The 23,024-nt window shown below is 40.3% G+C and overlaps 1 protein-coding gene and 1 long non-coding RNA gene across 17 annotated transcripts in view; one reads left to right on the top strand and one right to left on the bottom strand.

Annotated features, from left to right (window-relative positions):
• The window catches only part of PTPRD (protein tyrosine phosphatase receptor type D), a 2,140,456-nt gene that overhangs the window by 680,349 nt on the left and 1,437,083 nt on the right, over positions 1-23,024 (top strand). For 15 of the 16 annotated variants that reach the window (XM_061629619.1, XM_061629614.1, XM_061629634.1 and 12 more), the window contains one exon: positions 11,298-11,341. The gene's annotated coding sequence lies outside the window, so the exon portion shown is untranslated. Of the gene's footprint in view, positions 1-11,297; positions 11,342-12,749; positions 12,809-23,024 lie in introns of all 16 variants that reach the window. The other variant, XM_061629626.1, reaches the window with a different exon arrangement.
• Positions 17,543-18,391, bottom strand: LOC133379569 (uncharacterized). Its single transcript, XR_009761211.1, has 3 exons — positions 18,295-18,391; positions 17,792-17,853; positions 17,543-17,615 (listed from the first exon to the last, which is right to left on the bottom strand). It is a non-coding gene; the product is annotated as an uncharacterized LOC133379569 (long non-coding RNA).

The raw sequence follows: 23,024 nt of genomic DNA, 5'->3' as shown, positions 1-23,024 counted from the left end.
CTTCAATCCTAGTACTTGTGAGAGTAAATATTGTACATTGCTTGGCAGTAGCTCATATTAGATCCAAATAAATATACACAGATGCTTATATCTAGGTTAAATGCTTACAGATACTACATATTTTGGATCTGTAAGTTGGGAGGACTTTATAATTGTGCACAATCTTACAGGGCCTACCAGAAATGCCCCAGTTTGAGTATTCTTGTATTTTACTGGACAGTTAACTGAAGAGTGTATTGTTCCAGTAACTACAATGGTGTGCCTTTCATGAGAAGACTTCTTTTCTTTCCACTGTTCTGCCAATGTTACTAGACATAGGCTAGGATCCAATGAGCTACTGGAGGCATGCCTGAGGCTTGGACATGCCCAATAGGCTTTTTGACTTTGAGCAGCAGACTCCACCACAACCCAGTGCCAAATTTCATACGTGCTTCTGCAAGTTCTCTGGATTTCAACAGCAGTCCTATGCACACTTGGGTCACATGTGCCAGCATTAGAAGTAGGATTTGTCTGTTAGGTAAAAATATTACTTAGCAAGAATTATGTAAAGTTTATAAGCTGAACTTAGATTGCCTTTTCATATGTCAGGATGCTTTGGTTGCTACTAGCCAAAAGCTGTGTGTTTCCAGGCATAACTGCACAACTGGGAGGATGGCAACAAGGGAGAGGGCCTTCTTAGTGGTGGCCCCCAGATTATGGAATGATCTTCCTGATGAGGTGCGTCTGGCACCAACACTGTTATCTTTTTGGCACCAGGTCAAGACTTTCCTCTTCTCCCAGGCATTTTAGCATGTGTTTTTAAATTGTTTTTTTTAAAAATGTGTTTTTAAATTTGTATATTTGTTTTTAATGTTTTTAATTGTTGTAAACCACCCAAAGAGCTTCAGCTATGGGGCGGTATATAAATGTAATAAATAAATAAGATGAATCCATCAGTTTGCAAACATTTACTTCTTTAAACTCTGTAAAATCCTGTATGTGTTTTGTTTTATCATGCATTATTGACTGTGTAATGATGGAAGGACATTATAAAGGTCTCTTGGCTGGCGGAGCCTGATATTATATGAAAGTGAATGAAGAACCAATGACAAACTGAGTGTGTTGGAAGAGCTATAATTGTCAGTTGTGCAGATCTTGAGGAGATAGCAGAGAGTCCTTTATTTCAAGTTCCCAAGAAGTCTACATCTGCGACCTTGGGGGATAGAAATAGCATTAAGGATTATGCTTCTCCTTTTGATGGACACAGATTCAAAGGATACAATTTGGCAGAGCCATAAAGCCAATTATTTAACTTTCCTTGTCTATGTGATGTAGCATATATGTGCTATGTGCTTAAAAGTGCTTTCTAGAATAAAAGAACACTGATTTAAAAAGCAGTTGATATAACAAGAGGACATCCTGTGTTATATAGTGGATAAAGTAACTTATAATTTGGATCAATAGAACTGGATTCAAATATTCAGAGCCCTAAGGCTCATTAGATGATCTTGGGCAAGTCATTATCTGTCAGGCTAACTTTACCTTAAAGAGCAGATCCTGTAAAGCAAGTAAGTTTGGGGGTGGAGGCTTGGTTGTTCTTACATCTACAGATGTACATATTAATGATGGAGCTATTTTGTTGCTATGTGTATACTTGCAAATTTAATATAGAAAAGCATTAGACAGTACCACAATGATTATCCACTAGGGTTTGTCCAGCCATTGCTGAGGTTGTCAACCTCAGGAAAGGTGATTGAGAGGGTTGTGGCGCAGCCATTGCAAGTACTCTTGGGTGAAACAGATTATCTTCACCCATTCCAGTCTGAGTTCAGGCCTGGTTATGGGACTGAATTGACCTTGGTCACCCGAATGGATGACCTTTATCGGGAGAAGGACAGGGCGAGTGCAACCCTGTTACTCTTACTTGATCTGTCAGCAGCTTTTGATACCATTGACCATGGTATCCTACTGAGCCGACTTGGTGAGTTGGGTATCAGAGACACTGTTTTACAGTGGTTCCAATCCTATCTCCAAGGTCGTTTTCAAAGAATAGCATTGGGTGATTCTCTTTCGTCTCCCTGGCAGTTGTGTTGTGGGGTGCCACAGGGTACCATCTTGTCCCCCATGCTGTTTAACATCTATATGAAGCCCTTGGGAGTGGTCATCAGGAGATTTGGGCGAGGTGTCAGCAGTACGCTGACGATACCCAGCTCTATTTCTCAGCTACTTAGCTGCTGCTGGCTCCTTCTCCAGAGGCCATCCCATGGAGCCAGTAAGAGGCCACATCCACCTGGTAAAAGAGTATAGTGTGTACACTTCCATGCATCAGGCAGGAGAGGGAGGAGCTGCAGACAATTGTAGAGGGAGCAGGACAGGGTTGTCAAGCAAAGTGGGTAATGCAGTGGGAGAATAGGGGGCAGATCTAGAAGAGGTAAACAGAAAAGCTTAAAAGACCTTGAGAATGCTACAGGGCTATGTCTGGTCCCAAACCAGGGTACCATTGGCAGAGGGATGTGAACCTCTACCAGTGGAAAGCACTGAAAGAGAACTGTCTTCTCTCTTGCCATCCTATACCTACTCACTTCAGAGAAGATTGGATTCCTAGTGCGTTATCTTAATTTATTTACTACATTTATATCCCATCTTTCCTGCAAGAAGTTTAGAGGACTTGGTTGGAGAAGGAAGAGGACCCCCTATGACCTGGAACCAGCATCTCCAAACCCAGTTAGACCTACTTACCTGGGGTTTCCTAATCCTGCCAACAATGCTGCTCTCAAGTGGGTCCTTTGGCACCTGGGCTTCTCCAACCCAGGCACTTGGGACCTCCGCAATGAGAAAATAGCACCACGACCAGATGAAAAAGATTTATAGGGGAAGAAAATGGTTCATATTGACCTGAGTATTCTGAGCAGAGGTGCTGCTCGTCTTTGCCATAAGAGACTTTTTATTTAACTTGTATATGGAAAGTTACATAAAGGGAAATAAATCTCTTCTTTTTGTTATCCCTACATCTTATGTTCCACTTATTGTCCCTGAGGTTCATGGAGGCAATGGAACAAGAGGGCTTTGATGTGACCCTCTCCCATGACAGCCCAACAACCAACAACAGGGTTTAGTCCGAATCAGTTTATTTGAACAGAAAGGAGATAGAAGTATATTTGTACAGAAGGGTTTAAATGAAGAACAAAGCTGTATGACATCCAAATGGAAAACAGATACATAAATAATGTATTATTATTAAATGAATGTCTATCCCTAACTTCCTATAAAAGTGCAAAAGATGGCTTGCACAAAATTGACCAAATAAGTGCAACTAAAAAAATCTTATCCCAGTCTGCATTTGTATTGGAATTAGCAGTTTTAAAAGCAGAGCACACAATTACCCACAGTTAGTTTTATGTTGTGTAGGAATCCTCAAAAACTACTTGAAGTATTCAGATTCATCTTGTGGTATCGATGATGGTGTGGGGAGCCAGAGGGGGCCTGGCCACATTACATTTTGTGCTGGCCTCCTGAGCTACTGGTTTTAGAAGGCTACAGTGGGGAGACTATGGGGGGGGACTATCCAAAGGTGGTGTGACCAACCACTCCTACAACTGATCTTTTACCTTCCTCCATTCTGTCCCCTGTGCCAATGTAAATCTTCTCTGGAGTGTTACAGTTCCTCAGAACAGTGTCTGCTCTCTAACAAGGGACTGCAGGGAAGAGAGAAATTGCATGCATGGTGCATTTTGCTGTAATAATCTCCCCTAGTCCTTCAGTTGATTTTACAGATGCTTTTAATTTAAAAGGAATTTGTGAGAATAATTTCTAGAACTGTATTCCATTTCCAACCATTTTTTCATCTAGAAATATACTTACAGAATTAATGCAGGACATGTTGTACACACTTCAATGTGTTCTATATAGATATTGATCAACAAACCCAGCAAGAGACATTTTGACATATTTGACAAGTGACAAGATCAAGTCACTATACTTAAAGGTGAACTGCAAAGACATTTTAAAAGCCCACATCCTTTTTAAAACAACAACTATATTTTGTGTGCTGCATTGAAATTTTCAAAGCATAATATATAAGTACTGCAATAGTTGTACAAATGCAGTTGTTTTATTACAGTTACAAAACAAGCATGTTGATTCATCAACTTTAGATGAAACAATTCAGTCCTACAGGTAATTGGGTATGGAACTACAGTCTTATTTTCTTTAATATGTAACTTATTAATAGCCGTCTAACAATTTTCACTTCTCCAGTTTTTCCCTATTTGTGGCTGAAATGCCTATGCTTAAGAGCAGGATGGGAACCTTTTCTGGCCAAAAAAACACCAGTATATATGTGTGTGTGTTTTCAGAATGAGAAAAGGGGTTTTAAAAAACACAGGAAAATGATGTGGTGTAACACACTGAGCAACCACAACATTTAAAGTGACCACACTTTAAATCCTTGATCATAGAAGGGTCAATATCCAAGTTGGTAAATAATCCCTGAGGTTTCTAGTGCACCTCAGTCCAATCCCTGGTTTACTACTACAACCCGGAATGTGGCTCACCATATGCCAATGCTTGCGTATTATTCTCATGATAGCAGAAGTTAAATGATAATGTTCTAAAGAACACCTAATCGTGTTTTCTGGATTAGGTTTTCTGTTAGGAGTCCAGTTATTCACTGGGATATTGACCCTTCTATTATTAAGAATTTTCAAATGTGTGGCCACTTTAAATGTAGTGGTTGCTCAGTGTGTGCCTTATTTATCAAAACTCATACTTTTGAACATCCGACTGATCACTGGCATTTTTTGTTATGCCTTTTTTCTTTTTGTTATGCCTTTTCCAAAAAGGGTGGTCTATAGTATTATTATATGCCCATGTGAACTATTATATGTGGGTGAAACATCATGCAGTATCAGAACAAGTATCACAGAACATCATTCAAAATTAAGACATCAGGTTCAGGATACACCTTTGGTGCATCACTTTATGGATTTTTCTTGTGATTATGATTTCAGGTTTTTAGACATCGATAGAGTGTATGCACACATATATAATTGGTGCAATTATGATCATTTGCTGCTACTCAGGGAAGCTCAATGGATCTTTAGGTTGGGTACTGTGCACCCTAAGGGGTTAAATGTGAGTTTAGAACTGGGGTCATTTCTTGGTAAGTGATGGTTTGTCCAATTTTTATATGTAACATGAATTTATCCTATTGCATTTTATGTAATAGGTATGTACACTACTTTGTGGCCATACGACGGAGGTGGCCTGGAACCGTAATTGTCTGGTCCGATATGTTCCCCAGGAGGAGTTGGAGGGGTGGGATTGACCCCAGGGGCCTGAACAAGGCTTGCTGGAAAGTAAATAGGGAAGTCTCGCTTGCCCTTGCTGGTTGGCAAGGCGAGGTAATACATCATCCGGAGGTGAAGTGTGGAATGGTTGATCTTTACCAGCCAGATGGTGTTCATATGTCTGACTTGGGTAATGATCTGTTTTTGACTGATCTGCAGAGTGCCCTGCACATAATTATTTGTCGCAGGTGGGGGAAGAGGGACTAAACTGAGGCTTATTTTTTATTTTATTTATTTTATTTGTTGAATTTCTATACCGCCCGACTAGCATAGCTCTCTGGGCGGTGTACAATAGAGAATATAAATATACACAATAAAATCCAATAAATCAGTGCAAGGGACATGTATATAAAAACCCACAAATCTAAGATCAATTGCAACATATTTAAAACTAAAAACTAAAAAACTAAAGTGCCTGAGAAAAGAGGAAGGTTTTAACTTGGCACCGAAAAGATAACAACGTCGGCGCCAAGCGCACCTCATCGGGAAGACTATTCCACAGTTCGGGGGCCACCACTGAGAAAGCCCTAGTTCTTGTTACTGTCCTCCAAGCCTCTCTATGAGTCGGAACTCGGAGGAGGGCCTTCGATGTTGAACATAGTGTACGGGCAGGTTCTGTTCTGTGGCAGATAGGTACGGGAATTTCACAGGATAGGGTTTGGTGACCACCCTTAGGCACTCTTTAGAGTGATCGGTGGGTTCTGAGGCCTGCCTTCCAGGTTGTGTGGCCAGTTGGCACAATAAGGCTCATCTTTGGGGCTAACCTGTAACACCCACTCAGAGTTTTATGGCCCTGAGGGGGGGTGGAGGAGGAAGGCCTCCCTAACTACCCTGTGGGGAAGGGCCCCAAGAAGGGGATTGGGCTTGGACCACCCCCTTTCCCATGGCAGGGTGTCCTAACCCAATTGGGTAAGAGTTAGGTCCCACACTTGTCTATGCAGTTCATTTACTATGCAATCAAGCACTTAACTGGCTTTATTTCAATAAATGTGGCCCTTGATTTACCCACACTTCATCTTGTCTTGCCTCTTCATTTCCTGGCTAAGTACTGCAATTATGTGCTGTTCCTATGGGTATTTTAAGGAACTTATTTAATATGTATATATGCCCTTAAGGGACTGTCACCAAAAAAGTAGACTTCTTGAATAAAATGAATATACCTATCTGCATAGCTCACTACTGTAGAAGCATTTCGGTCTAGCTGTCCGAGGTTTAAAGTTTGGATGTCTTAACAATTGCACTGGAAGTTTTATTTATTTTTCAGCTAGCTCCTCTGGAAAACTGTAAGATGTTTTTGGCTTGAGAGACACTATAAAAAGAATGTCTCTGCATTTTATCTTCACTCCCATAGGGCTTGCTGTATAAATGGTAGTGAGTTTGGCGGAATTATGAAGTTGTTACCTTTGTTCAAAGCATTCATATTGTATCACTTGTATATAAGGATATGTGTAACCTTACATGGGGAGTTATGTTTTTCAGCTGATGTGATTGTACTTATGATTTGGTTCATATCTGAAGAAGCTGTTACTGCAAAATGGGAACTTACAGAGTCCTGTAATTTACGTCATGAATTGTATTCTGCTTTCTCCTTGTTGTTTAATCCTGGTCTCTTGAGTGATTTGTAATAGCAGTGGTTACACCACATCATTTTGTTTGTTTTTTTACCCCCTTTTTCTAATTCTGAGAACAGATATATATCTGTGGTGATTTCCCAGTTGTGTGCTTATAGCATTGGTGTTGTTTTGTATTTTACAACTGGAGTCCTCATTATATTGGCTATCCTTTTCCGGCCAACAGGCCAGATTGTTATCTCCCCACCCCCTGGCAGCCCAAGTTGATAGTTGGGCAGGGCTGTCAATCACCTGAAGTCACTATGATGTTAGGTGATGCTGTGCTTTGAAGTTCCATTTGTCAGGAGCAAGGCAGCACAGAGCTATTTGAAAGCCCTTTTGCAAAAGAGTGATCAAGTAGTCCCATTACACCTGTTTGAGCTTTCAGAGGAGCGACACTGTGGATTTGGCCTCCAGACAGCAGTGTTGCTGCTCCATACTGCAATGGAGCAGAATGGTAGGAAGGTTAGGAAAATTTGGATGCAATAGTGGGAGCACCAGATTGGTGTGCCCAAGCAGTCTCAGTCTAACCACTACCTTGCACTGCCCCTTACTGTGACAAAACACCACTGCTGGGAGGGCAGGTCCACAGCACTGTCCTTCCCCAGCACTCACCCCTGGTAGTAGTAACATCCCATCACAACCAATGATGTTCATAAGAGTGTGGGAAACACCCAAGGTGATGATCTAACATCAAAGTTTTCATTGCTACATGTTAAAGACAAGAGAAGGGGAACTAGACAAGATCCTCTAGTATTTTCAGTGGCTGACATATTTTTTGTACTATCCGGATCTATTCTATTGAGGTTGCAGCAAAACTACAAGCATGGTGGGTCAAAGTTGTGAAATAAATAATGATTTTAAAGGAGACCTGATTGGAAATTATGAGAAAGATCTTCATTGCCCAGTGGAGCATAGATAGGAGCAGACTGTTATGACAGCTTCAGCCAGGTACTTGCCTCTTTCAACATTGCTCACCACCATGCAGACAAGGGCATGGGAAAATATATGTGCAATGAGATTCTTCTAATAAGAGGCTGAAATACATTTACACTATTGAAAGACTCCTCTTTCAGTAGCATGTTGCCAGAAGTCTATAGGTGCTTAGCACAGACTGTGCATACCCTGCCTCTCTGTCTCTCCTTCTCTCCCCCCCCCCCACAAAAAAACCCTTCACACAACCCTTTTCTTTAGTTGAGGGAAAATTCTTTCACATTTTCCATTCACCATTTCACCATTCAGTGACTCATCTTAACAAACCCAAGTCCTCACATCTTTTAATAGTATATTTTCATAAGTATAACTCACTATGTCATTTTGAAAGATGGAGCAAGCATGGTGCTATATGTTTGAAAAGTTGGTGGTTGTTCACATGAGCATGTATAAGAGACAAATCATACATGTAAATTTCAGAACAACCACTTTTGTGGATCATAGAACTTTTTGTGTTTTTCAATATCAATAAACTATACCAGTCACATTTGTAGAAAATTGGTGAATTTATATAAATTAGAGAAAAGTGAGAATTTTGATTCAGTTTGTTTGCATTTCAAGCCAAATCTATAAAAAAAATGCTTTCTGAAACAAAATGAATACTGAAACTCAGCCATCCTTTGAAGTTTGCACTTATTCAAATCTTGTAATGCAGTTTGCTAACCAAGCAATGTTTGCAAAAATGCATATGTTAGGGGTAAGTGTTCTTAAAAATGAATGAGTGAAAATAACATAGAAAAAATACATTATATGACAAGAAATGTCTTGGAAATTGTACATTATTCAAAACTGCCTACAAAAATGTGTATTAGGAGAACTTCACATTAAAATGCTGGAGAATTTTCATTAGGATTTTTTTTTAAAAAAAATTGCACATTGCTGCAGAAATGTGTAGAACTGAACTTAAGATTGGAAAAATGAGAGCACCTGAGAGAACCAAAAGTGACAGATCTTTTCATCCTTAATAAAAATGCATAAATATTATTTCAGGTCTTACAGAGCAGTCAAAATTCCCTTGCAGAGGGCTCTAGAGAGAGTTGGGTGGAGGTGCCCCTCTGCCCAGCTCTCCAGGCTAAACCAGCCTTTTGCCAGTCTCTGATGATGGAGTGACACAAGGCATTTCCCATGCAGACAGAAGTGCCACTAGCAGGATACCCATCAGCAGTAACCAGTGGAAGGCCCCAGAAGTGGAGATGGTGCAGGGCTCAGCCGGTCTAGGATTGCTGTGTTTTCCAGTGACCTCCCCTCTCTGCCCAGGCCACTGTGCACAGCAGGATTGTAGATGTGGCATTGCTCCTACTAGGGCCTCCACCTCTCTGTAAAGCCCCATCAGTGCGTGCATGGAGGGGGGGAGTTTGGATTGTGTCTTTAGTTTATAAAGGTGGTAGCATGGGATATGGTTAATATCACAAGCAATAAATACATTAACTGAAATGTATTTGTAAGTTATTTTTACAAGAAAATAATTTTCCTATTCTTCAATATGAAAAAGAGTCTGAATTTGATAGTAATAAGGAAAAGGGGTGGGAAGAGGAAAAAATGCTCTGAACTGTATTGCTTTTGCAGTAGTGACAAGCTATCTTCCAAAGAATTATTGCAGCAAACATGCAATTTATTTATTTATTTATTTTGTTGCATTTATATACCGCCCATAGCAAGTAGCTCTCAGGGCGGTAAACAGCATAAGATAAAATACATACATCGTAATAATAAAATCACAAAACATATATGACATAAAGAAAAAAAACAGAATACAATTAAACAAAATATAAGAAAATAAAAGGATTAGTATACAAGATTAAAAAGCTAAAAAGATTAGAATGATTATGGCACTACGAATAGGAGGCAGCACCTTGCTGGTTAAGTATGGAGACTGAGGTAGTAAATGTTACGCAAAGGCCATTAAGACAAGCCACCAGTAGAGAAGGGCTTTCATCAAAAAGTGTCTACAAATCAGGGGGTCTCAAATGATCTGGGTGGCAAGTCCTAAGCAGACAATAGCCAAAAATGCTGTAATAGCAAGTAAAAAAATGCTGCCAGAAAAAGATCAAAAGCATCAAAATTAAGGCCAAAACCCATAGACCAAGAGATTGTTTTAGCAACCAAGCCATGCACTAGGTTTTTATTTTTAAAAAAGGAATATGCGACCTCATTAGAAAATGAAGTTCTGTAAATTTTAGTAACACATGTACAACAACCATTTTGTAGTTCCTACAATCAGAAAAGTTTCCTTTCAATCAGATAATACTCTCAGAAAATGGAATTTTCAGATCTTATGAAGTATTGTACTTATTTTTAAAATCTTGCAATTATTAGATTTGTAACAAATAAACTCACAAGAGTTGATGTTTTTAATATTTTTAGCTAGAAGGTTTATTTCTTTAAAAAAGGAGAAATTATGAGCAAGGATATCTAAAGTAAAATGTGTATGAAATAAGGTAATACACAAAGGACAGTTATGTTTACCAAATGAATTTTTTTCCCAAAAACTATATTCTGGCCTTATGATTGCCATACACAAAACAGAAGTTCGGATCTTACTCCATTGTTTTGTTTCCGCTGTTATTGCCCATAAACAACTCTCCCACAACCCTCTTGCCTTTACTCTCTCATACTGACCCATCTATCTATTCCATATATTGACAGGAAACCTATGGCCTTCCAGGTGTTATTCTACAAGTCCCATCATCCCTGGGCAATGACCATACTGACTGGGCTGATGGGAGTTGCAGTCCAACAACATTTGTAGAGCCAGAGGTTCCTCGTGCCTTTTATATACACAAATCTTTTGCTGTGCAAGAAGATCATTATCTCCTTTGAAATAAAAGCCATGTTTTCAGGTTAACATGCATTGAGCTCTCTATGATAAACACCTGAATCTGTAGCTATATCAGTGCTATTTGACAGATTAATCTGACAAATATGTATCTGTTTAAAAGATATGGGTCAATCTTATACTGATACCTAATATGAAAGTACTTTAATTGCAGCAATGCACATGTAGGGTAAGAGTGCATAAAGTGAATTTCATACAAGTCTGTTCTGCATCTGCATGCAAAACATCTACAGGTTCAAGCATGGCATAATTTGTCCACCAATTGTATTTTTATTCCCAAAGGGAAGAATAATAGTATAGAGAAGTGGATGAGGATATTTGTGAGAATTCCTACAAATACAACTATTTCCTTTTTTTTTTCTGTATTCATTCTTCAGTGGGGGTTTGTTTGAAATTCCTAAGTTACAAAAAGACAACTGGAATTTTGTATCATTCAAAAAGGAATGGTGTTGTGTACAATTTTGAATAAAGAAAGCAATGTTGTGTAATTCAAGTACCAATTAAAATATAAAACTTTTTGTTTTCTTGTAGCTCTCTGCCCTGAGACATAACAACAGGATGTGCCTTGGAGAAGAGTAAGTAATCCAATTTAATTTATTTAGGAGGATCTGTATTATGTATGTATGTGTAATGTTGATCTAACCACAGTGTGTAGACACCATTTTGAGGGGAGAAAGCCCTTTACCAACCTGTGATACACTTGCTTTGTATAAGTTTTTGAAAGACCAATATCAACAGATATGAATAAAAATAATACTTGGAGAAAAAACCATTATCTGTATTCCATAAATAATTCCCTGAAACATTCTATACTCTAGTCATATAGAATTGTATACTAGTCCATAGTATAGAGTGTAGAATTCAAGGATGCAACCATGGCAAGGGGAGATGGGGAAATCGTTTTTTGTAATATGGTTGGGGACAGTGTTCCATGTACAACATCCAATTTCCAGTTCCAAATTCCCACTCTGAAACCTCCCTTCACAGTAGTTTCCCTTCTGAAAAAATGGTGTGTGTGTTTGGAGGGGGGTAATGTAATTCCAGGCAGGCTTAATTCTCCAGAAAGACTGGAAAAATGGCTTTTAATGCCATGATTGTGAGAATGGGATAAAAATTCAAGAAGCAGCAGACAGAAAGGAGCAGGTGCATTAGGAAAGCCATTAGGAAACCAGGGAAACAAAAAGAGAAAGGATCCTGAGAGAAGGTGAGATTACTTCCCTTTGGTAGCCCATCTCCTTCCTCAATTCATCTCTTAATTCTATCCAGAAAACTCAGAATTAATTTACAATAGCCTTAGTTGGGCATTTAACGTCCCCAATAATAATGGTGTGAGGCAGGAGAACAAGGGCCATGCATTTGGGAGGATGTCTGTAGCAGAGCAGCCTGCCAGCACACATAGGCTATCTCCATGAAGTGGAACCCTGGGCACTTTGGGGTCTACCTCATGGGGACTGCCTTGTCACATTCAGTAGGCTACCCTGCTACAGACATCTTTCCAAACACATGGACTGTGTTGAGGGCTGACCGACACAGGGATGATATAAAGTTAATACATGTGGCCTTGCTCTCCTTCATCACCAGTTATCATTGAGTGCGTTGAATAGGGTTATAGTCTATTTACATAAATTAATAATTACACAGTGACTTCTTCACCCAGAGATATCGGGTGATGTTGGACACACAGGATTAACAAATGTGTAAGTTTAGCTCAGCAGAGCCTAACAACCCTTCAAAGCAAACAAAAAAGGTGACAATTTTTGTATTAGAGGCCACCAAACACTGTTAATAATGCATGTGCACCACAGAAGCCTAACAAAGCAATCTTGATTTTAGGAAGCCATCCTAAGTTAAGTGCCTTTCTAAACTCCTTTCAGGGGTGGGGCTACTGCTGGCTTAGCCAGCCCCTGAACCTGGCAGAAGGAAAACAAGCCTTTAAAATAGAGTTTGATTTACCCCACCCTTCTTTGACCTTCTTTCTTCTAGTGTAACTTCCACTCGGTTGCTAGGTCATGTGACCAAGCTGAAAGGAGTTTGGAATCGGGGTAAGTCCCTGCAGTGTCCCAACCTGCAACACTCCCCCCCACCCTTGGAACACCTCTTTGTCCCTGCCAAGTTGGCTTCAGCTGAGCCAGGATTGAGGATTTATACCAGTGTATCTCCAGTTAAGCCAGCTCAGCTGGTTGAGTCAGAGATTTGCCTATTCCATACCTTTTCTTACCCCTGTCCTGCCCAGAATCCGAGAGATGAGACGGAGACGAGACTGGAATTAATTCTTGTTTTATTAGAGTAACAGTTACATCAAAAGCAGTGCACTTCATAGACCTCTCTATGCTGACTCACTAGAGACCCTAACTAGACTACCTAAGCATGCTCTGCAGCATGTGGAGTAAGTTGACTCAGCATATCAATTAGGGGGGTGCCGCCTTAAATAGGAAAGGTCTTCACCTGTAATCTCTGACTCCTTCGAAGTTCCACCTTCTGACCTACCCGCTTCTTGCGGCATGTCACTCGAGGCGAGGGGGGGTGAGCCTCCACCTGCTCATCTGACAGGACAGGCTCGCTAGAAGCCGGCTTAACTTCAGGGGGTGGGGAACCCACTGGCAGGGAAGCTTTTGAAGTTCCAGGCAGGGAGTCCTGGGTGGAGTTGTGCGTGCGTGAGGTCATCCCCCAACAGCTCAGTTGGGGTGCTTGTAGGTGGAGCGAGCTCTGCATTCTCAGACAGACTGTCCATGGAAACTTGCAGGCTGTCGACTTCACCCCCTCCCTCAATGCCCTCAAAACCTCATCTACCTCTGGCTCCTCTCCCAGATCTATCTGGGGAGGCTGGGGCTCGACCTACTCCTCTCCCTGCTCCTCCTGGGTGAGTTGGGGCTCAACAATCCCAGCAGGTCTTGGATTTGGACTGTTCCCTAAATCTTCATCATTCTGAAGGTGACAATGCAATCTTCATGCATTTGAATTGTTGGATTTTTTTAAATGGTCAAACAGAAAAATGGCCACTGATGCAGGGAATTGTATAGATTAATATTTTATATTATTATAAGCTTTTTTAAAAAAATAATAACATGTACATTTTATATCAATTCTGTGATACAAAGCAAAAAAATTATGTTTACTGGCTCTATGTAATCCCTGCATTTCAGGAGTCACATTATTTTTTATTGTTAAGATTTCACTTCAAGTATGCTTATCTGTAAATAACATTTATAGGTGGGTTTTTTCCTGGCCACTGTAGCAGTTGCAAATCAAATATTTTCAAACACTTAAATATATGATTTGAAATCTGATCCCATGGCAAAAGTTAAAGGCTATTAATAAAAAAAATAAAAAATCTAAAATAATCTTCTCGGGTTTATAATCATAATACTGGGGAATTCAATATTTCTGCTCAAACAAAGAGGCTGGTAGACATATTTACAAAACGCCTTATGATGTTTGCAGTTGACTTTGCAGAAGACAACATTTATAAAACCTTTACGGTGCCTGACAGGTGCCATGAATTCTCTTGAGGATTAGTGTATTCAGATACTGTCTTTCATTTGAACTTCAAACATCTTTTGCTAGGGAGTGTGTTTTAATAGCTTTTGGAAATTAAAACCTTTATATTTGTGTCATTCTAATATTCTCTATGAATTTACTTTTGGGAAACAAATTGTGGCAAAGCTGAATGCAATTATAATTTTGTTCAAGTAAAAAAAAACTAAGAGGTTGAAAAAATGTAATAAGGATACACAGGGGAAACAAGTAGTTTTTGTGACTGTTTCTTCAAAGAAAAAACAATGGATGGGAAGAGTTGTAGGACTCTTTCTAATTTTTTTAAATGTGTTTTCATCTAAATATTGAAACTGAGAGTTGTCATAAGTTTAGATATCTCTGTTTTACTTTATGGGTTGATATACTTACAGTGGGATCCAAACCCAAGATCCACAAGGGTGAGAGGGTTTGGATTTGGCAGATCTTGGGCTCTTTTGGCTGAGCATCCCAGGGATCAGGTAGGATGGGGTAAGGAGGGACTTACATCTGTTCCAAACCACTTTAAGCTCAGTCATGTGACCTAGAACTTGGTAAAACATGGCTGCCAAATTCCTCCTGAACAGAGTTTAGAATGCAGTAATTTACACTGGTATGAGTTATACTGGCTTTCTGTAGTTAGGATTGCTCTGTTAATCATGCTTACTCTGGATCCATTGGAATCCATTTAAGTCTCATTGATTTCAGTGGGGAGTAGCCTAGATCCAGCTCAGTGTGTTTTCTGGGGTAGGCTAATAGCTCTGATACAGAACCAGATAAAGTTAGTTATGAGTTAGTCCTGCTGAAAGCAGTAGCATTTAATTAGCCAAGACTTATTAGATTGGTTTCATTTGGAATTAATCATGGTTAGGTTTTGCTGGTTTTTGCTGGATTGAAGCCTCTGTGTACAGAGTCAAAAAACAAAAAGTATGCTTCAAGAATGTGAAGTATCCAGGTTTTGTGCAGTTCCTTGATGAAAATCCTTAGATTTTATTCCCTTGGTTCATGGGTAAGGAAAAAATTAAGTGTCTAATTTTAAACAAGTATTGGGTTTGATATGAATATGTGGTTTTGCATTTGCAGAGGAAGCGGGCCAGTTGTAGAGTATAGTTCATGGGTGACATACACACCTTAATCCAGTTTTTTGCTCATGGAGATAAGCACTTGTAATTCATCTGCAGGCATTGTTTTGTCTCTTTACTGGGCATGCAGCTGTTTGTAGAGGAGTGTCAGGAATGATCCCCAATTCTGTTCATCGCAGCATTTTATTTATTTATTAAAAGATACATATCTCACATTCTCTAAAAGCCCAGGTAACTAACTTATATATTATTCAAATATTAAAATATCCATGAAGGATGCAGTCTACAAAAACACTCTGCTGTATTAAGAGTTAAGGTAAAACAAAAAACAAAACCTCTTCTGCTAGTGCAGGCTGCAAAATTAAGGCATACTTGAGAGATGGGTGTGTCATGTGACCAGGTGGTATCTAGTTTCTAAGTGTGTCCATAATTTTCTGAGAGTTGTTTCTTGTGCTGGCATGGCAGAAGAGTGGGGGAAATGTAGCAGAGTAGTTTATTTTTTTAAGGTTTCACTATAAAAATCCTTTCCAAAAACATATGTAGCATGATAATATCTTATAAAGACTCTTCTGAAGATGTGTAGACATATAAGGCAAACACAACACTTTGGCCAAATGCAAAAGGCTCTGGTTCACCTGCCAGTAGTTTCAACATACATAGCTATCTAATACCATACTCAAGAATACACTAATGGGGAGGTAGCTCATACTGAGGAACTCTTTGAGAGATGTAGGACCCATTGTATAAGTCAAAGCCAACACTGGGTTGTCTCCTTCCTCTGTAAATAGTATTCTGCAACAACTAAAGCTTCCAGATAACCCCAGGGTGGTGCCACAGAGTTCCCATTGCAGTGGTTAACTCTTGAACTTACAAACATATGAATGATGGTAGTCAGATCCATTTTTTTAAAAAACAGGGTTAAGTCTCCATAGCCAGAGGCAAACAATAAAAAGTGTTTTTGGTCATGGCCTCGACCTGGGATTCATTTAGTAATGCTGGTCACAAAGATCTTCTAGGATCTGCACCTCATCCATTCTGGTAGTGATAAAACACCGTTAATAATAACAGACAAACTCAGCTAATGTGAATTCCTTACTAGCAACATCTCCACCTTGCCTGGTTATCATTTTTAAGCCTAAATGGGTTAGGGCCAGAATGCTTAAAAAAGTAAATCCTCCAGTGTGAGCCTGCCTGTCATCTTAGTTCAGCTGGAAAGGTCTTCTCACATGTCCAGCTTCCATCTGAACTGTAGCTGCTGGGAATACATGAGAAGGCCTCTTCTGTGCTCTAGGCGCTAAAATCCCTGGCCAGGAGATCTGCCTGGCTTCCTTTCTCATAACATTCTGTCACCAATTAAACTTTCTGTCATCAATTATTTCAGCAGGCCTTTAGCCTGATCAAAATTTGATTTTATTACTCCTGGTTTTTCTCATGTTTGTTGTCAGCTGTTACTGTTGTTTTTGGTTTTTTTTTAAAAAAAAAACCCTGCTGCCTTCTGTCAGTTTGTATACATTTGTTTTGATCTGATTGTTTTTAATCTGCTGCATAAACCACCTTGGGTTTCAAGCTGAAAGAGAAGGAAAGGATATTACTGTTAAAAATTAATGAATGAATAATTTCCGTCATCCTATCCTCATGCAATTGATACCTACTCCTAAGCACTGGTTCATGACTGGGACTGATGCTCTGGGATCTGTTGAAAATGAGACAGCTGGGAGCTTTGCCAGCATATTGAAGGCACCTTTTTATATGCTGGACAAGCTCACAGGGATAGGAAATCCACAGGCAAAGAGATCATATTTTTAAATACTTGAGATGTGAAGTCTGACTACTTTACCCACTGCAATAATAAAAGTTACTTGGTGTCATTTCCTGAAGATTACCGTAACAAACTTATTGTATGAACTTGTAACATAAGGTGTTATACTTCATCTCAGTATTCATGTTTCTGTTGGACATGGCAATTTTGTAACAATCATTTTGAATGACAGATACATTTGAATGGACCCACTGAAACCTATGGTTCACTCTTGCGTGGTAACTGCCAACTCTCACTGTATCTGCATCCATTCAAGCAATGTATTCACATATGGGGAAATCAGCTCATGGAATGTTTCTTTGGATACACATAACCGCATGTGAGGCTGGAAGCAAATTATCTCTTTTCAGCAAGTTGAAAGTAGCATGACTGAGCCATCATTGCTCATGATGTGGACAATTTCACCTCTTGTTAAACAAGCTTTGCAGCTTGAGAAATCTGTTTAACAAAGAATAATAGTCATACAAAAGAAATTTCTACATGCTGAGTAAGCCCAGTAAATTATATCAATATACCTCAAAAGTACAGGCCCACAAAGTGGCTACTTCTGCAATAGCACCCCCACATATGTAAAAACCAATGGAAATCAGTTTGACCAGTTCATATCCACCTACCTATACTTCATCTTCTCTTGATCTCTGTCATCCCCTCTGTCCATTTTTTTTAAACCGGCTCCCTAAGAAGCAATTAGAACATAACAATGTACTCCCCTTTCCAAACCCTTTCTTTTCCGATAGGCCAAGGGAGCCAAGACTTCACCAAAGGGAATGGCGTTATCCTTCAAAGGCAACAAGAGGTCTTAAAGGAATGGGATCAGCATTGGTTGTTGAGGCCAGATAGGGTGGTAGTGGTGGTGGCAACTGGCTCAGAGGCAACTGAGTCGGACCTCTTGGACTTCCCATCAGGTGTTCACCAGACCTGGATGTACGCAGACAAAAGGGGGGGGCTCCTGAGGCTGGAGCACCCTTTCACCCAAGGGGATGGAGTCTCCAAAGGCCCAGTATGCACAAGCACAAAAAAGGCCAGTCCTGTCTCATAATCCAATGTGGGAAACCCCAGATCCCCATCATGTCCCATCCTGGCCAGTTCTACTGCAGCAAATAAGTGGGAGACTCACCCAGAACAAGTCCTGTCAATGGTTCTCTCAAGGATTGAGACTGCATCCTCACTTCAGTAGCCAACACATGTGGAGGGCCCTTATTGGGACCTGCCTCCAAAACATCAAGACAAGCTGCAATGAGATCCCAAGGCTTCTGTTTAAAGACTTTCCACCAATGTCAGTCTTACCCCCTGTAGCCTTTCTATGAGACAGAGCAGGCTCTCTCTACAGAGCTACAAGCCTGGGTGAAATTCTCACCATATCAGGCCCCTTCTCTTCATCAGATGAGAAAGGAAAAGGATGAGGGCACTTAGGAGGGGTGTTTCCTGCATTCCCCTTATCCTTGGGCCCACCCCTGTCCTTCTTTGGAGCCATACTAACAGAGAACCTAAAGAAATACACTAACAAATATCCTACCCCAAATTCCCTAGGCACACTTGCCTAAGGAAAGGCCTGAAAGAAACAAGGCAAAAAGGAGGGCCTACCTGCACAGTAATGAGAGGGGCAGGAAAGATACCAAGTCCTCTAAGCCCACAAATTAAAATACTGAGAAGAAAAGGTGAAAAATGAGTTAGCTGCATCCTCCCAGTGGTTAGGTCAGAAATGAGCTGTGTGTAGAGTTACCAGATCTCTGGTTTTTGGCCGGAGTCTCCGGCTTCGGGGGTTTATTCTGGCTCCCCGGGCAGACCACACACCCTGTCCCTGGACCTCCGGTTTTTGGCGTGGTGTGGCATGGCCACCCAGCAGGGCTGGCCACAGGGCAGGATATCCCAAGCCCCCCACCATTCCCCCGTGCTACTTACCTTTCTCTTTGCTGTTTTTTGCAGCATGTACAGGTTTGCCATCAATCAAGATGGCGGCTGAGGTTTCCCTAAGAGGCTGAAGCCTCTGTCACCATCTTGGTTGATGGCATGCATGTGTGCTACACGCTCGTATTGCTGCCATCAACCAAGATGGTGGCAGAGGCTTCAGCCCCTTAGGGAAACCTTGGCTGCCATCTTAATTGATGGCAAACCTGCACACGCTGCAAAAAACAGCAGAGAGAAAGGTAGGTGAAGTGGGAGAATGGTGGGTAGCTCTGAAGCTTCTGCCCTGCTATCCTGCCAGAGATTGCGGAAGGGGACCACAGGGGCCCCGCAGCTGGTCAGCCACTGTGAGAAGAGGATGCACTGCTTAACTTTTAAAGATACAGAGAATTCCACCTTGTGGTTTTTCCCATTACAGTGTTGCAAGAACACCTGCACTTGGCTGACTTTCTCTTCTCCTAAAGATACAGGATCAGTCTCAGGCCCTGAACCTGACAACCCTAGCTCTGACAAGCTTTTGATTTCTGTTCAAAAGTGATTAAATGCTTCAAAGCTGGAAGATTTTATACACTATTTACCGATAAAAAGTTATCCTTCTCTGAGGCAGAGCTGGTGTTGATATTAGTTAATGTAGTAGAACTGGCATAGATGTTACATAGTTTAGTGTTAAATTACTGTTAAAATTGAACTCCATTCTTTGCTCCACTTTCTTTGTCTTATTTGAGATATACCACTTATTTAATTTAAAAATATACCAGGCAAATAAAACAAAATTGAAAATAAGTACATTTTAAAAATTGGTGCACTTAATATCTCAACCATAAACCTACCTGCAGTTGAAGTTATAAATTTAGCATTGCACTGGTTTTACTACTGTTATATTCCAGGCTACACACCTCTTTTTAAAAATTATTATTAGTGTTATGGGCTTTGATTTTCCTGGCAGAGCACAGCAGACTTTGAGAGTTAATTCTAAATGGCTTTCAGTCATCTGAAGTGTTTGGTACAAGTATCTGGGACAGTATGGCCAATGAGAGTAAACAAAAAAAATGGATTGGTGTTCTCTATTGGTGGGCACAATTCAAAACAGACTAGAACCTAGGATACCTTGAATTTTGGGCAACAAAATAATGAACAAGCAAAGATAACTGTGTTGGCCCGTAAGGGGGGGGATCTAAAAACCTTATTAGGTCAATATTTTTATAATGCCAACAAAATGGCACAAAATAGCATGGAAGGTTTCAAATTCTCCACAACTCTTCATCGGGCTAGAAGGTAATCCACGCAAGCGGGGAGAGATAAAAAGGTTGGCTAGTGGTACAGCATATGCATAAGGTAAGAGAGTAAAGATGAACCATGGGGTAACAGACATTTTAATGAGGCTCTTTTAGGTGCTGGGCAGGTTTCAGATTACACTAAGGCCTCTTGGGAAGGGAAAATACATAATGATCCAGAGGGTGGCCCAACTCCAGAGGGTGGCCCAACTCTCAAAATATTTTAGATTCTCACATACTGGTGAATGTGTGGGAATCCTATTTTTATAAAATCGATTCTAGTGGCCAAAATAAATCAAACTATCCTGAGATCCCTCTAAGAGATCTCCCAAGCTGGCCGCCAATCACTGAGAGAGAAGTGACCTTTTTAATGGCCAGCATGAGGACAGGTAAAGCTCCGGGATCTGACAACATCATGGCCGAAATGTTTAAAGCTGATCCAAAATGGTGGGCCCCCATATTGGCAACACTGTTTACAAGTATCGATCAGACAGCCATTATTCCAGAGGACTGGGGCTTGGCCATCATTGTCCCTATATTTAAGAAAGGAAATAGAGCTGACCCGGCAAATTATAGACCTATAAGCCTATTAAGTGTAGTCAGTCAACTATACGCGAGGCACTTGCACGAGAAACTTCAATCTTGGCTTGAACAGAATAACATTCTCGAGGATGAACAAGCTGGCTTTAGAGCAAACCGCTCTACTATAGATCAAATTCTAGTTTTAAACCACCTTATAGATAAATATTCAAAGAACCCTGGGGGTGCTTTATTTGCGCCATTTATAGATTTCAAGTCTGCGTTCGATCTCATTCCCAGGGACAAACTGTGGGCAAAATTAGAAAGTACAAACATTGATCGGAGACTCTTAGTTCTGATACGACGGCTTTATCAAAAAACTCAGATTCGTGTTAGATGCAACAGGGCAGGAAATTTAACAGGACCAATATCCTCAGAAAACAGTGTTAAACAAGGCTGCATATTAGCCCCTACGTTATTTAATTTTTATGTGAATTCCCTAATTAGGAAATTAGCCGAAATACCATCGCACCATCCTACATTATCAAACAGACCAATAACATCATTGATGTATGCAGATGATGCCGTATTAATCTCTCTCTCCTGCGTCGGGCTCAAACGTCTTCTCGTAGCCCTGGACAATTATTGTAAGAACGAATCCCTGGTTCTTAATTATGAAAAAACCAAGGTGTTCGTTTTTACAAGAAAGCGGAGGAAACACAACTGGTGCCTTGATGGCAATGCAATAGAACAAGTATCTTCTTATAGATACTTAGGCATCACACTGCATTCTACGGGCAAGTGGCATAATCAGATGAAAAATGCACAAATTAAAGCCCAAAGATGCGTAAAAGCCCTTCTTTCTTTTTATTATAACAAGGGAGGGCAGCATATAGCATCAATCATAAAGGTATTTACAGCCAAAATTGTTTCTCGAATACTTTATGGAGCCCAGGTTGGCATGTACTCAAATTTTACTCTACTGGAAACCGTGCAAACTAAATTTCTTAGAACTATCCTGGGCGTCCCCCCGTGCCTTCCAAACAACATTTTGCGCCTGGAAGCTGGACTTCCCAAAATCGAAACCTGTATTTGGATCATGAAGCTTAAATACTGGCTAAAGTTAGTATTTCTTCCGACTGGATTGGCTCCTCTTGTTCTTACCGATTCTTTTCAATCTGATTGGAAGAAATCTATAGAGACAAAAATCACCTCCCTGGGTTTATCTTCATCTGTTCTGCTCTCAGTAGGATATCATCAAGCCAGCCTATTAATCACACAAAGAAATCTAGACATGGATGTTCAAACCCAGCGGGCTAATGCAAATTTAAATGTGGATTCATATGTCATACCATATATGCTAGCTAACTATCTGAAGAGCTTAGAAAATCCCAGAACCAGAAAAGCTTTTACGCTGGCCAAATATAATATGCTACCTTCAGCCATATTAGAAGGTAGATATAAGAATATCCCATTATTGGAACGTGTGTGCCCCCGTGACACTGGAGCCTTAGAAAATGTTGGCCACGTTTTATTGGAATGTGAATTTTATAATGAGATGAGACAACGCCTTATCTTTCCCCTTATCCAGAAATTCCCCGGTCGGGATCCTGCATTTTTAACAAAATACCTTTTAGCAGATGTGGATCCCAGGGTTACGCTTGCGGCTGTGAGATTTTGCGCTGCAGCTATAAAACAGCGTGCCTGGGTGCTTGCACAAGGTCCTTTCTAAGTATATTTTTTAACTTTCATATCAAATAATACTGTATCTCTTTTAAATTAGAGTTATTGCACTGTTTTGTATTACACTGTACTCTATGATATTGCTTTGCTGGTCTTGGGCCGTTATAATACATGCACATACATACATAATGATCAATTCTACATCTTTTGTAATAAAAAGCCAGCAGTTACTCAGGTCTGTCTCCGTCCTTAGGTGAAACACACAGGTTCCTTGGCAGGTGGAAAGTAGAAATAAAGGGAAATTAGATTGTTTTTATATTAACAGAAGTAGAGATTAATTTTAGGTGCTGGTTTATTTTTTTTTAAGTCAACAGGAGCCAATTTGGATACCTTTGGATACACTTGGAATGAATGTTCCCTCCAATAATAAGGGCCCTTTTTCAGGTGGTGTAAGATCCTTGTCATC

This window comes from Rhineura floridana, chromosome 1 (genome assembly GCF_030035675.1).
Source record: "Rhineura floridana isolate rRhiFlo1 chromosome 1, rRhiFlo1.hap2, whole genome shotgun sequence".
NCBI classification, from domain to species: domain Eukaryota; kingdom Metazoa; phylum Chordata; class Lepidosauria; order Squamata; family Rhineuridae; genus Rhineura; species Rhineura floridana.
Note: the sequence above shows the minus strand (reverse complement) of the source record. Positions and strands in the feature narration are given on the sequence as shown.